This window comes from Sinohyriopsis cumingii, unplaced genomic scaffold, assembly GCF_028554795.1.
Source record: "Sinohyriopsis cumingii isolate HCF-2022 unplaced genomic scaffold, ASM2855479v2 utg000837l, whole genome shotgun sequence".
NCBI classification, from domain to species: Eukaryota; Metazoa; Mollusca; class Bivalvia; order Unionida; family Unionidae; genus Sinohyriopsis; species Sinohyriopsis cumingii.
The window spans coordinates 2,133,907-2,148,431 of NW_028315936.1; positions in this window are offsets into that span (position 1 = coordinate 2,133,907).

The following is a 14,525-nucleotide window of genomic DNA, read 5'->3' on the forward strand; positions in this document are numbered from 1 at the left end:
CTGCGTCTCCGGCAGCCTCACGTTTGTCCACTTCTCCGTTGATGTCACCAGGAACTGAAGAGTACTTGGAGACGTTGATCACACCAAGAGCTTCTCCGTTGATGACCCCCAAAAGAACTTCCCCAGTGGCAGGACCCTCCAATTTAGCGGCAGTGGCTGCTGCTCACAAAGTACCTTCTCCCAAAATCAAAGTCCATGAAAGATCGGGCATGTTACAAAGTTTACTGGATTTGTCCAAGCAAGAACTGGCTCGATTTAGTCCGTTACGTACCCCTGCACGACGTGTCATGCCTGTCCTCAAACTGATACGACGTAAAGACAATCAGTGGCGACGCGTTCCAGTATACAAAGACCTGTGACCAAGTCGGGGTATCAGTGAACTTGTAAAAGATGTCACCTCCAAGAAGCCACAAAAGAAAGAGACAAAGGCAGACGCGTCATCCGACAAAGCGCTTAGCCAAGCATCGACGTTACCCTAAGAAAAGACACAGTCGTTCCAAGAAAAAGAGGCGTCAACAAAGGGGAGGATTCCTTGGCGATTTTGGGAAAAACATTGTCACCTTTATGACAAAGCGATAGTCCCAAAAAAAAGATAAAAGGGTGTGTGTTAAGTCATCGACGTTAGTGTCTGTTTGGTGAATGTCCCGGAACCCACAAGCAAAGATGTCACCCTCCAGAAAACCCCAAGGAAAGAAAAAGGAAGGACTACCACCACGTTTAGCCAAACATGGGGACATGTTATCTGTCCTGTCCAAAGCTTCTCCACCCCTACGAAAAAAACTCATTCAAACGGCCTCCAAAGAGGTCATCGATACCGTGTGCGAATGTTGTTTGAACGTTTTGAAAGGCACGATCCCTTTGTCCAAACACCAGAAACAATGCTTAGGCAAACATCGTCACGTTCTTCGGAAAATGGTTCAAAAGAAAATTCCCATTCGTCAAAAAAAGAAGATGTTGGTCCATCGTGGAGGCATTTTACCTCTCTTGTTAGGCCCCATATTGAAAGGAGTCTTGGGAACCATGTTGGGAGGACTGGTGGGAGCAAGATAAAAAGGCCCTCGGAAGTCCCAAGATCTCAGAATTCACCCCTGACAACCCCATGGAAGGACGAAAACTAGCTTTAGTGCCTTACAAACGATGGATGGAATACCATCGGTGGCAAGAACAACGCACCCCGCATTTACCTCCCAATCCCAATTTGAGCGAGATGTCCCAGTTACAACACGAATTGCAATCCTTGATGGATCGCCAAGATTTGTCCGAAACAGAAAAATCGCAAAAGTACGGTCAACTCTTGCAACGACTGCAACTCTTTCACCAGAAAGCTTTAGACGAAACAGCTTTACAAACTCTAAAAGATTTTAAGACCTTGATGAAAAGTCCAGCACCATCATCATCATCATTACCACCACCACCACCACCACTACTGTCATCCCCAACGGTCACCAGAGATGCTACCCCACAAAGACCTGAGGAAGAAGAGATGCGCGAAGTGTTTCAAACACCGTCAGCAGCTCCCATTTCGAGTAAGATTGCAGCATCCTTGTTGACCCCGTCCCCCACACCCCAACGAGAAGAAATGAAAGCTTGGGTTAAAAAGATGATGTCCACGCCTCCTTCGACAGAAGTGAAAAAGAAAGAAGGGAAACCAGAAGCGAAAAAAGAAAAGAAAACCAAAGCCATTCCATTGCCACCTCCACCACCACTACCTTCGACTTCTACTCCCGTAGCCCATCGGACACGTAAATCCGTTTCCAAACCACCCTTTCGACCCACCCAAAGTAGCATCACCGAAGAGTGGGTGACTTATTAAAACACCAACACAAAATAAAAAAATGGAAAAAGTCTTAGCTAGCATTTACTACGATCCCTCGCATCTTGCAGTTTACGCAGGAGTTCAAAAATTGTATTGTGCTGCCAAAACGCGACTGAAAAGTCTCCGTTTACCTCAAGTGCAACGATGGTTACAAGAACAAGCTACCTACACTTTACACAAACCCATTCGACGCAAGTTTGCCAGAAGTCGCACCCGAGTGGAAGGCATCGATCATCAATGGCAAGCCGATTTAGCCGATGTCTCTCATTTGGCCAGCTACAATCGTGGTTACAAATATTTGTTTTGTGTCATCGACGTCTTTTCCAAATTTGCCTGGGTCGTGCCCTTGACTTCCAAATCGAGCAGCGAGTTAGTGCGAGCCCTGCAACGGGTGTTGAAACAAAGCGGTCGTCACCCTCTTCGATGGCAAACGGACAAAGGCACCGAATTTCTGAACCAAGCTTTCCAAAAAGAATTAAAGAAACGTGACATTCATTTTTTTACCACCGAGAATCCCGAAACCAAAGCCAGCATCGTGGAACGTTTTCAACGCACTTTGAAAGAACGCATGTGGAAATATTTTACGCATCACCACACTCTGAAGTACATCGACATCTTACCGCACCTGGTGCAAGCGTACAACCAATCTTACCATCGAAGCATCGGACGTGCCACGCAAGACGTGACACCCGACAACGAAGTGCTGGTGTTTGAGCGTCTGTTTGGTACGTCCCCGACGAGGGCTGTCCCCAAGAAAAGTGGAGAGTTGACCGTAGGAGATTGGGTGCGCATTGGCAAAACCAAACGCACTTTCGACAAAGGTTACTTACCTAACTGGACGACCGAATTGTTTCGCGTCACTGGACGAGTGCATGGCCGTCATCCTGCCGTCTATAAATTGGAAGACATGAACGGAGAAGTACTCAAAGGAACGTTTTATTTGCCCGAGTTACAACGTGTCACCAAAAAAGAAGACGACGTGTACGACATCGAAAGCATTCTCGAACGCAGAACCCGTAAAGTGGGCAAACGACGTGTCAAAGAAGTGAAAGTACGTTGGAAAGGATATCCACCCAGTTTCGATTCTTGGATCGACGCTTCGGAAGTCATCGACTATAAAAAGAAGTGACCATCATGCCCTTTCACACATCAGACGCAGCTACGTCGACCACTCCTTCTTCACCTAGTTCTTCTGTGCAAGATTTACAAAAACAACCCTTGTGGGTGTGGTGTGGAGAACGTGTGCCTAAAACGCAAATCGTCTTTTTCTGCCAAATCTTCGTGGTGTATTGTGTCATCGGGGCAGCCATTGCCAATTTGAGTTTGCAACAAGGAGACAAACAATTGTGGACCATTTTATTGAGCAGTTGCATCGGTTACCTGCTTCCTAATCCCTCCCTGAAATTCTCCTCGAACGGGAACGTTGTGTCCAGTGCCAGTGCCAGTCACCACTCCAACCACAATCAGAACCCCATTTTGGGCGGAGACACACCTCTGACGTCCAGTAATATCCCCTCGGACAGCCACAGAACTCTGGAATTATGAGTCACCAAAACCAATTTTAATTAACCTTACCCAGTGACAGTTCCATGGAGGTGTTTCCCAACAACACGTTGTGCTGTTACACGGCCAAATTACCTCAAGCCATCCCCTTAGATCACGAAGCCCATTGGGAAGTGGCTTTAGTAGAAATAATTCACCCGACCCAGGTCCACAATGTCATTGCCAATCAAAATAAATTTGATGTGGAAGTTCATGACGATCAATTGCAACAGGAGTTGGATAAGAGAACCATACCTGACAAAACCTATAATGAGAAAACTAAAACGTGGACCTACCACTTGTTCATTCTCCCAGGCTATTATTTAAGTGGTCATCATTTGGTCAGCGCCATAACCTCCAAGTTTAATGGCGTGTTTGGGGAAGCTTTTAAGAATGTCAAGAACAAAAGTGTCACCATGGAGTACCACAAAGTAGCTCGTCGCTTCTTGATGAAATTTGAGCGAAGTAAAATCGTCTCCATTGTATTTTGTTCTGAATTGTTTGACATGTTGGGCGGAGACATGGAGATGAGGAAGAGCTTAGAACAAAAACAAAAACCCGAATTACCCATCATTTACGACAACGATACTTTTGCCAAGTTTTTTCGTACCCCGGTAGAACTGAACCAAGGACTGAATTTGATGTTTGTGTACTCCGATGTGGTGGAATACAACGTGGTGGGACACACCTCCGTGCCGTTACTGCATGTCATTCCTTTCAAAGTGGATTCTGCTGCGAACGCTGACGAGGAAGGTGGAAACACTTACCACGTCCACCGCGAATTTGTCCATCCTCACTATTTGCCGGTGAGCAAGTCGTATTTGGACACGATCAACTTTACTATAAAAGGAGATTTGGGACAAAATATTCCATTCACCAAAGGAAAAGTCACGGTGAAACTCCATTTTCGAAAACGGTTTTCTCACGATTCGTAAGTAAGTCATGTATCCAGTGTACCGAGGGGTTGCTCGACAGCGAGGACACGGTTTAGGAGACATGTTAAAATCGGCCTTTCGTTCGGTGGCCCCGGTGTTGAAACCGATGGTGACACGCGGATTGCACGCCTTGAAAGATGCGGCACTGACGCAAGGCAAAGAATTTCTCCAAAATGTCATCATCGACAAACAAAACCCTAAAGAAGCCTTCATGAGGGCAGGCAAAAATGTCTTGCTGCAAACGGGCAAAGACATTTTGGGCCGACGAGACACACCTATAAATGCCCTGCACGCTACCGAGTCAGGCATTCAGCAAGGACAAGGCAGAAAGAGACGACGAAGAAAACACCCTTTCACCAGACTTCAAGCGAGAAAGGCCAAGAAAAGAAGAACCGTTCGAGACTTAGACGTTTTCGATTATTGAGAAAAGAGACAAAAAATGATGCACCGAGAGTCTTGCGCCTGTTCCAAGACGGAACTGGATCTGTTTGCCATGCCCCCCACGATGATGACCATGCAAGAATCCCAATGGGTGGAATTTCATCCCGTCTCCACATTGACCGATTCCGCTCCCATCGAGTTTGAAATCAAAGGACAGCCCGAAGATTACATCGATCTGAATAGCAGTTACTTGTACTTAAAAGTCTAAGTTCTAGATAAGGATAATGGTCCAGTAGAAGACACTGAACAAATAGCTCCCGTCAACAATTTCATGCATTCCTTGTTCAGCTCAGTGGACTTGTACTTGAATAACAAACTAGTCAGCAGCAGCATGGATACTTACCCTTACCGTGCCTACCTGGAAAATCTCTTGACGTACGGAACAGATGCCAAGGATAGTCATCTCAATGCCCGTGTGCTGTGGGTACCTGACGTAGCGGGCAAGTTCGACACATTGGATGGAACCAATTCCGGCTTTGAGGCAAGAGAAGGAAAAATCTTAGAGAAGAGGAGTTTAGAACTGATGGATCGTTTGCATTTGGACATGTGGTTGCAAGAGAAATATTTACTGAATGGGGTCAATGTCCGCTTGAGACTGAATCGCAGCAGTACCGCTTTCCATTTGCAGGCTGAGACTGCTAAGGCTCCTAAAAGCACAATTTTAGAGGCCAAACTCTACGTACGACGCGTGGAAGTGTTACCCAAAGTAGGTAACGACATCAGTCAAACGTTGAGCAGAACGACTGCCAAGTATCCCATCCTACGTGTGGAAGTGAAAACGTTCACCATTCCCGCCAGCCATCATTCCATGATCGAAGATCATCTGTTTCAAGGACAGTTACCCAAGCGTTTAATCCTTGGTATGGTCTCAAATTCAGCCTTCAACGGAGCCTTCCCTGAAAATCCTTTCAACTTTCAACACTTCAACGTAAAGAAAATCGAAGTCAATCGCGATGGCAAGACCTTGTGTACCCGACCTTTCGAACCTGACTTTGTCAACAAAAATTACTTGAGATCGTACTTGTCCCTGTACGAAGCCACCGGCCAGTTAGGAACCAACACCAGTCACGGCATTGAGTATGAGGATTATGCAGGAGGCTATGCTTTGTGGGCTTTCGATTTCACTCCAGACCAAGGCAGCGACGAGGGACATTTCCACCCTATAAAATCCGGCCAGATTCGTGTGGAACTTCAGTTTGCAGAACCACTGAAATAGACAGTGAACGTCATCCTGTATGCAGAATTCGATAATACCATAGAAATCAACAGTTTGAGAGAAGTCATTCTAGATTATTAGAAGCTATGGAAGACTGTTATCCCTCTTTACCTAGTGGAGAAACTTTGGAGATGGAATGTAAGGAGACCGTGGAAAAAGAAGAAGAAGTGATCATGATGAAATCGAGATGGTCAGAACAAGAAGCCCATTTAGTCTCCTGTTTTGCCATACACTTGGTCGACAAAATGACGGAATTGATCAAGAAAAATTGCTATGGATGTCAAAACGATCATCCCAGTCAAATTCAACACGATAAATGCCTGATGTTAAGTCAAGAAGAAAAATTGGACGAGTTTCTGGACGAAGCTTGGAGCCTCATCTCGAACAAAGACGTGTTGCACCAGTGGTATAAAGACTTGCGTGAACATTCTTGTCCACCATTAACCACTCAAGAGATCCATCGTATCGAAGCTCTCCTGAATCAGAGTGAGGAAACAGAACGAATAACCGTTTATTCGTCAGACATTTTCAAGCAAAAAGTCAGGATCGAATTGACGACTTATTATTACCTGTGAAGAAGAAGAAAACAAATCAATGGATACCTGGGAACTTTATTACCTTTTGAACCACAGTTCGTATACGGCTTCTTGGAATCCTGTCGTCTGTGCTAAAGATGAACTCCCTCATCGCAAACCTAAAGACCATCAAGCTTACGTGATCAACACGGACGAAAGTCATCTCCCAGGAACCCACTGGGTAGCCGTCTACTTTCTTCAAGAAGGATGTGTGGAATATTTCGATTCGTACGGATTGCCCCCTTTGGAAGACGATATCATCGACTTTATGAGAAGAAATGCTCAAACCACCCGATTCAATAACGTGAAATTACAAGGCACAGATTCCTTGGTGTGTGGACAATACTGTGTGTATTTTCTGCATCATCGCAGCCTGGGCTATTCCTTAGAACATTTAGTGACTCATTTCGATCCTCGTTCTTCTGCTAGAAACGATGTGAAAGTAGATCGATGGTTTTGTGACCATTATGCTTATCTTTTGTCTCAAGCTAGGAAACGTAGTGTCCATCAATGGCCTAATGATTTCCAACAGTGGAAATCACAATTTCATTCACAACGTTGTCAGCCCTGTTTAAAGTAGATTGTGCATTGAGAAAAAAATGTTTGTGATTTGAAAAAAATTGTTTGATATTATAGTGTTGGATTATTGTTAAAAATGTTAGAGTTGTTGTTTAGTGTTAAGTGATTTTTGAATAAAAAATGTTGTGTTTTGAAAAAATGCCTTTGTCTTTTGTTGAGCTATAAGAATGTTGGATTGATGCTCTTTCATTTCTTACTATCCCTCTCATGAACGTTGCGGCTCGAAAACCTTGTGGGGGATGTTTTCCTTCACGTCCGCGCTTTGACTTTAAGAACCGGGGTTGTTGCCAGTCTAACCATCCATTGTCGACTCATCCTCCTACGAAGATGTGCTCCAAACTAGCTAAGCTCAACGAAGCCTACGTGAATTTGCATAGGGTCAGACACAGTCTGATACCGAAGCCGAAGAAATAGAGAATGTGAGAATGTTAAAAATCACTGAAGACCTGATAGAAGAGCTCTTCAGAGAAGAAATGAACAAGGAAAAAGAAGAATGGACAGAGAAGTACAGACTTCAGAGACAGCAGCAGCAACAGCAGCAACAACAACAGCAGCAGCAGCAGCAACCTGAAGCTGACAGAGGCTTTGTCGATTGTCGTATCGACACCAAAGAGTTCTTCTTCTCTTTCCGAAGAAGCAGACCTATCGCCAGAAAGTCTATCCTCAGAGGACATCGCATTCTTAGAAACTAAAAAAGAATGCCATAGCAAAACAAAAAAAAAACAGCCCTTTCAGGGCTACCCCAATACTCTAGAAAAGAAATAGCTATCCATTTGCCAGTGTGTGTAGGTAGAGTAGTGTGAAAATAAACACTAACTCTTTTTTAAAAAAATGTGAGGGTATGTGTTTGTGTGTTTGTGTTTGTAAGTGCTCACGTAAGTTGGTATGGGTAGTAGATTAAAATGATGTTTGTTTTTTGGCTGTTAGAGGTGTATATTTGGGGTTAGATTGGATTGCTTTGCGTATGTGGATAGTCTATTGAAGTGATTTATAAAAAATTTTACAATAGTGATGGGTAGCATAAAAAAGTGAGTGAGTGTTTCTTTTAGGTCCGCGCGTTGTTGTTGTTTTTTGGTCATGATCTAGGTAAGATCAATTTTATGTTATTAGGGGGATGTTTTCCATCACGTCCGCGCTTTCACTATAAATTGAAACTCGCTGGGCAGTCTAGCTACCCTTGTTGATTGATCCACACAGCCAGAAGAATGAATAGCAGAATAGTGAAACTGTTAGAACTCCAGATGCACCTGGAATATGCCAGGCGCATAGTAAACGAACTATCAGCGGAGGCTATCATAGAAGAAGCAAGAATGAAGAAAGAAGAGGAGGAGAGAAGAGAGAGGGAAGAAGAGGAAAAGAAAAGAGAAGAGAGGATGTCGTTCAATATTCCCGAGACAGAGGATTGGGGTGTTGAAGCGAATCATCCTCCCTCTGCGCTCACCAGAAGAAAGGTGAAAGAAGACTGGGGAAGAAGATGCGTGTGTGGCGCAAGGCCAGGACGGTGCAACCATTAGATAGGTGCATCAGGAGTTCAAAAAAAAAACAGCCCTTTTAAGGGCTACCCAATACTCCAGAAAAGAAATAACTATCGATTTGCCAATGTGTGTAGGTAGAGTAGTGTGAATATAAACACTAACTCTTTATTAATAGTGGAAGTGTATGTGTTTGTGTTTGTAAATGCTGAAGTAAGTTTGTGTGTTTGTGTTTGTGTTTGTAAATGATGAAGTAAGTTTGTGTGAATAGTAGATTATGGGTTTATTTATTGATTCTTAGCGTATGTAGAGAGTATAGTTAGGGTTATATTATATGAAATGAGAAAGTAGGGGGATGTTTTCCTTCACGTCCGCGCGTTGTTGGGTCATGATCTAGGTAAGATCAATTTTGTGTTTTAGGGGGATGTTTTCCTTCACGTACGCGCTTTCAGTATAAAACTAACAGTGTTGGCCATTGGAACCCATTCTACGGAATAAGCAAACAAGAAGATGCCAGCAGCTTCAGCTTTATACAACGATCTTATGGGAAGTTGGTATTGGATGGTGGATGGATTGAGTGTAGTAGAAAGGGTTGAACAGGAATGGAGGTATGCAGTGACAAAAGACTTCGTCTCAAGACAAGTAACCAGCCTCCACTTATCCGTAAATATTGTAAAAGAAATGATAGAGGATGAGGAGAAGAGAATCAGAGGTTTAATTAACCCACCATATGTCAAAGTGGGTAAGTTAAAAGATCATGTGACGAGTGCAAGGTGCTTTCTAGAAGACATTGTAGAATGGACAGATTGGTGTTTCGCAAAGTGGGGGTTAGAAAAACTTAAGAAAGCTGAAGAACTAATGAGGAATGTGCTGACCGAAGAGGTCAAGAAGATCAAAGAAAAGTGGTCAAAGGAAAGAAAAGAAGAAGAAAATAGAAAAAAAAGGATGAATTCGAAAAACTGAACACAAACTGGATGAAAATCCAAGAAAAGTTCCGGGCCATGGGCCACCCGGACTGGCTGCCGGAAACAGAAAAGAAAAAGAAGAAAGGAATGATGGACAAAATAAGAGGATGGTGGAAGAAGTTAAGAAGTTAAAAGAAGAAGAAAAACCCAAAGGCCCTTTTCAGGGCCCCATATTTCTCGAAAAGAGATAGCCTTTGAATTGCCTACCCCTTTTTTTATTTTTTTTTTTATTTTTTTTTTTTATAAAATAAAATAGAGACCCTCCCTGTTTCAATTTTACATAGACCCTATACAGTCCCAAGGGTTTTTGGCCATGTTAAATTTACATAGACCCTATACAGTCCCAGGGTTTTTGTCCATGTTAATTCCCATAGACCCTATATTGTCCCACGATTTTTCTCCATGTCAAATTTACATAGACCCTATATTGTCCCAAGGGTATTTTTAATGATAAGTCCCATAGACCCTATAGTATCCCCATTCACTACTGGCAACCTTGTCTCTCTATGTAGACTCATCGTATCCACAGACTGCTGGTGGTCCTGTGGACAACGGTCCACTTGGATCGGACATACATGAGCATGTCCGTCCTGAACATCATTGAAGACACGAGGGTGGAAGATTCAACGTCAGTCCACATCTTGCGGCTACGAGAATAGGTGAGTGAGTGATTGCACTGAACTGCGCTTATTTATAGGGAGAGGAAGGATTGAAACGGATTGAGTTCGTTGACCAATCCAAACACGCGTGACGAAATTCAGTCAGTCCGCATCCAATCGGAAGAGAGCAGTCTGTGACGTCACGTGGCCTATATACATTCGCTAGCGCCTGTGCGCTGTCAATCTATGCGACAGTGATTCAACATGACGGAAACTCAGAAAACGATCCATGGGGGTGCACCGACGGTGGATACTACCCAAGGGAACCCGGACTTACTTTCAGAAGCCGTAAACTGGGATTTTGTGGATTTTCTGACCTCGCAAGAATTTGTTCCAGAACCTTCGTTACCATCTTTACCGCACGTGGAGAATTTTCGACAGAGACAGAAAGAAGAATTGGAGAAATTTATACAGAGACAAAAGGAAGCAGAACAAACTTTTCTGCTACAGCAACAGCAGGAAGAAGAAGAGGTAAGAAGAAAAAAACAGCAAGAAGAAGAAGAAGCAGCAAATAAACAAGAGGGTGAAAGTCAAACGGTCACGGTACTGTTGGACATTTTAGCGGAGTTAAGAAGTCTGAAACAAATGTATCAGACTTCTTTATCACGACCGAAGAGAATACGACCTTCCCGAGCTAAACACGCCAACCCTGAGACTAAGCCTACCTTACCACCCTTAGTGATTTCAACCCAATCATCATCATCAAAAGTAGGCCTCGGACGTGGCAAAGGCTTAAGACAGTTAAAGTTGATTGCTTAAACTCACCCCTACACCAAGAAAATAACGGCCCTTTTCAGGGCCACCCACTTCTCTCGAAAAGAGATACCATTTCAATTGCCAATAACTCAAAATAACAACCCATTTTACCCCTATAGTACGTGTCTGTGTATGAGTGCGTGAGTGTACGTTCTTATTTTAAAATCATAACCCAAAGTCACTTCCCTTTTATCAATAATGTATTCTGTTATCAAAAATTACAATTCAATTCACAACATAAACACTCTTAAAAAAGTTAATTCACTTCTTTGTGTCATTATTTACTCTCTCTGTTTTTTAGATTTCTTCACAGGCTTTTCCTCTTCTTCCTCCTCACTTTTTTCCCTTCTTCTTTTCTTCTCCTGTTTCTTTTTCTTCACCTGTCTGCTTTCTTCCTCTTCTTCTTCCTCTTCTTTCTCTGAAGAATCCCTCTCTTCTTCTGACTCCTCTTGTTTCTTTTTGGGGCAATCTGGAGACCAATGTCCTTTTTCTTTACAATAATAACAGGTATCTTGACTTTTGTCTCTTTTAACCCCTGTTTTTCTTTTTTGACGGTCTGGACACTCTGAAGACCAATGCCCTTTCTTTTGACAGATATAGCAAGTATCTTCACTTTTATCTCGAAAGGAAGGAGAGTAGTCCGAAGGCTGGTCTGAAGAGAATTTTCTAATGACCCCTCGCAACGCTCTGATGAAACGTTCCATCTGGCTAGTCTCTTCCATCGTTGTGATCAGGTAGAGAGTGAAATGAATAGTGAAAGGATAAGACACGTACACTTTTATATACGCTGGTCTGCCAGGACTATAAAGTAGCCCATGGTGTTTAAACTTGAGTCATTTGACTTTTTGCTTTCAAGATGAAACGATCTAATTCATTTGAGAAGAAAGAAGAAGAAGAAAGTAAGAGGCAGAAACGTGATCTATCGCCTCGTACCAGAGCTGAAGTCTTGGCACAAATTCATGCCAGTGATTTTGAAGACGACATGAGTGAACCAGAATCCAAACCCTCTCAACCAAGTTCACCGCCCTTAGTTAACCCTGACAAATACTATTCCATTCGAGAGACAGAAAAGCGCTCCTCTAGAAAATTTAGAACCACGGCTTACACCTACACGGTGAAGTTTAAAGATTTCAAGTCCGAAGTACCCTTAGAGAAAGCAGAAGGGTTCATCACCGAGATGTGGGATTCTTTACTCACCTCACTCAAGCGACAATGTCAACCCAAAGAAGACGATCGCTTGACACTATCCATACAACACGATGGTTTGAAGTCCCCTGTTTGGATCGAGTTTAGCAGACCCACAGAACTGACCCCTTCCAAAGTCATGGACAAGATGCAACAGGTGCAACAATCCAATGACCAGTTTGACATCACCGATGGAAAAGCCACACTGAAAATGGCCCACGTCTCTCTTCCTCAAGGGACTGGACGCATAAAAATGTTATTCGTGAACGATCTTCGCAGCATTAAGCGTAGCCTCGTCCAAATTTACAACCCTCATGACCAGATGTGTTTAGCCCGGGCTATCGTGGTGGGGCGAACCTATGCCAACAAGAACGACACGGCAGAATGGAAAAGAGCCTGGAAAACTATTCGACAATCGGACCGAGCCAAACAACGAAACGAAGCAGAACTCCTGTTACAACAAGCGGGCCTGTCCAAAGACACACCCTGTGGCATTCCTGAAATGCAAACATTGCAAGATGTCCTAGCTCCATGCTACACCTTGAAAGTGCACCCTCAAGAAGTGCGCGGACCTCTGTTGTTTCGAGACCAAGATTTTAAGGATGGAAAATACATTCACCTTTATCATCACGATGACCATTTCGATACCATTACCAATATCACTGGATTCCTGGGATACAGATATTACTGTGAGAAATGTGACCGTGGTTATAATAATCGAGAGCAACACAAACATTGCGGATGGAAATGCTCAGGATGTTTGGCCTCTCCACCCTGTCTGAGAGAAGGACCAGTGCCTTGTTCAACTTGTCTGCGCACGTTTGTCAGCCCTACCTGTTACCAACAACATTTGAAGACGCAAGGTTCACAGAAGAAATGTGCTTGTCAACTGCTGAGATTGTGCCCTACCTGTGGACAAGGCATACGTACCAATAATGCCAAGGCACACGTATGTTCAGGAAAGAAAAATGTCACATTTGTCACCACATCGTGGACTTGGAACATCAATGCTACGTGCAAAAATACCAACCAGAGAAAGAGGATGGTCACAAAAATGAAAAAGGCAATTTCATCTTTTTCGATTTCGAATGCATGCAAGAGACCGGCATTCACATTCCTAATTTCTGTGTGGCTCATCGAGCGTGCGACAAGTGCATTCAAGAACCTATTTTCAGTCATTGCCCTCACTGCAGCAAGATTCCTGGAGGGCGTGAAAAAATCTTTCGGGGACCGAACACGCTAGCCGATTTTGCCCGATGGGTCTTAGCCAAGAGGACATCGAACGTTACGGAGATTGTCATCGACATGCCACGGTGATGGCTCACAATTTCTCCGGATACGATGGACAGTTTCTTTTGAGGTATTATACGGAACAAGGCACCGGACGACCTAAAGTGACTTTGAACGGAGCCAAAATCATTTCCATGCAAGTGGGACAAGTACAGTTTAAAGATTCCATGAGTTACTTGGCCATGCCTTTGAGTCGAATGCCCAAAACGTTTGGAATGACAGAAATGGCTAAAGGGTATTTTCCACACTTTTTCAATACGGAAGCCAATCAACACGCCGTTCTACCCCATTTGCCTGAGGCTAAAGATTACGACCCCGACAACTTGGGTACCGAACAACGAGAAGCTTTCTACGCTTGGTACCAGGCTCACGCCTCGGACCCTTTCGACTTTCAGGAAGAAATGCTAAAGTATTGTCGTTCCGACGTGGACATTTTACGGCGTTGCTGTGGAAAATTTCGAGAACTGTTCATGAACACGGAGGGGTCGATCCTTTGAAAGAAGCTTGCACCATTGCCAAAGCGTGTTCCTTAGTGTACAGACAATGATTCATGCCTGAAAACACCGTGGCTGTCATCAGTCCTCAAACGACCCACTATGTCAAACGTCAATACTCGGTCAAAGCCCTACGTTGGTTACATTACTTGTGCGACAAGGAAGACAAGTGGATTAAGCACACATCGACCTGAAAAACATTCGACAATACGAACTCTTGATCAATTGCAAATTTTTGCCTCCCACGGACTTGTACCATCCCGTCTTACCTCACCATTGTCAAGGCAAACTGATGTTTCCTTTGTGCCGAACTTGTGCCGAAACGTGCAACCAAGACCAGCCTTGTCAGCACACCCAGGAAGAACGGGCCTTGACGGGGACCTGGGTCAGCGTAGAATTGTTCAAAGCTCTGGACATGGGATACCAACTGTTAGAAGTGTACGAAATTTGCCACTTTCCCAAGACACAACAATACCACAAGGGTGACCCCACGCAGAAAGGGATTTTCGCAGACTACGTGGATACTTTTTTGAAACTGAAACAAGAAGCCAGTGGCTATCCGTCCTGGTGTCACACTCCCGAAGACCAAAAGACATTCAA